The sequence below is a fragment of the Cupressus sempervirens genome, chromosome 4, assembly GCF_028749045.1.
Source record: "Cupressus sempervirens isolate cs-2001-9-10 chromosome 4, ASM2874904v1, whole genome shotgun sequence".
Lineage (NCBI taxonomy): Eukaryota > Viridiplantae > Streptophyta > Pinopsida > Cupressales > Cupressaceae > Cupressus > Cupressus sempervirens.
The window spans coordinates 746,439,728-746,441,007 of NC_143121.1; positions in this window are offsets into that span (position 1 = coordinate 746,439,728).

Sequence of the window (1,280 nt, forward strand, 5' to 3'; positions counted from 1 at the left end):
ATATTAGAACAAATATATCTAAACATAAAGTATAAGATATATTTTATTTATATATTGCAACAATTCAAAGTTGACCTCATTTAGATGCTTACAACAATGGCATTATCATTAGACCGAGTGCCTCTAGACCATTACAAGACCTTGAAACTAAATTGTTGACATCCAACAAACTTTTCAAGACCCAACCTAAATTATTGAATATCCAATAAAAATAAAGATTTCAACAACCTAGTTGCAACACATGCTAAGCATACCATTTGATCTCATGGGAGATGGTGTTTACGAATCACGACTCATAATATATAGATCAATAAGGGTGACTCAAAAATTACATAAATGATTCTCGACAACCATATAATTATTTTAAAAACCTATATGCAATGAATACTAAATATAGCATTCAAAACAACAGACTTGGCTATCCTCCATCCAAACTGTACAGTTGACCAATTTTCAAAAAAAAAAAAAACCATCATGGACATTTATGAAAATTTTAGCATGATCTGCATAGTTTGTAATCGAAAACAACAAAAAAATTGAAAAAAAATCATTACTTTTAATTGTAACAGATTTCCACAATCCATAAAATTATGTATTCGAGCTTCTGGGTGTGATTCCATTCTTTTTCTTAGCTCTCTTATTATCATCCTGATGATGGATCATAGAGTATGATCCGAAACGTTGATGTTAATAATCATACACAACCACATCCAGAAGCTCGAATACAGAATCATTACTTTTTCTTATTTTTGTAAATTTGAAAAAAAAAAAAATTGACTTTATTTTGTCTTTAGTGCATTTTGAATGGAGATTAGCCTTTCCCCAAAACAACACCCTCACTTTACTACTATATACTACTACATATAAAAACCCTAACAACAATATTAAAAAAATACATTCTTACAACTCTTGATCCCATAGAAATCCTATTAGCACATCTACCAATGATACCTAACCTTTTTAACCATGACAAACTTTTGAAGAAAACCTAGGCTAAATGAACCAAATCTTGAACTACACGGCCCAAAATGAGACCCCAAAATATGGCGGATCCATCCCCCCACATGCGTCTTCTACGCTAACCAACCTAAACATGCAACGGTACAACTTCACCGATGTAACACATGGCACAATAATTACTCCTAAATTTTGAAAACAAATAACCGTAATCAAACTATATCACCCCAAACCCTTTTCCCTTAAACAAACCAGAAATGAAAAATCCGTCACCACCATAATAACTAAACGTGGAACATATAAACGAAGACATTTTAATCTCA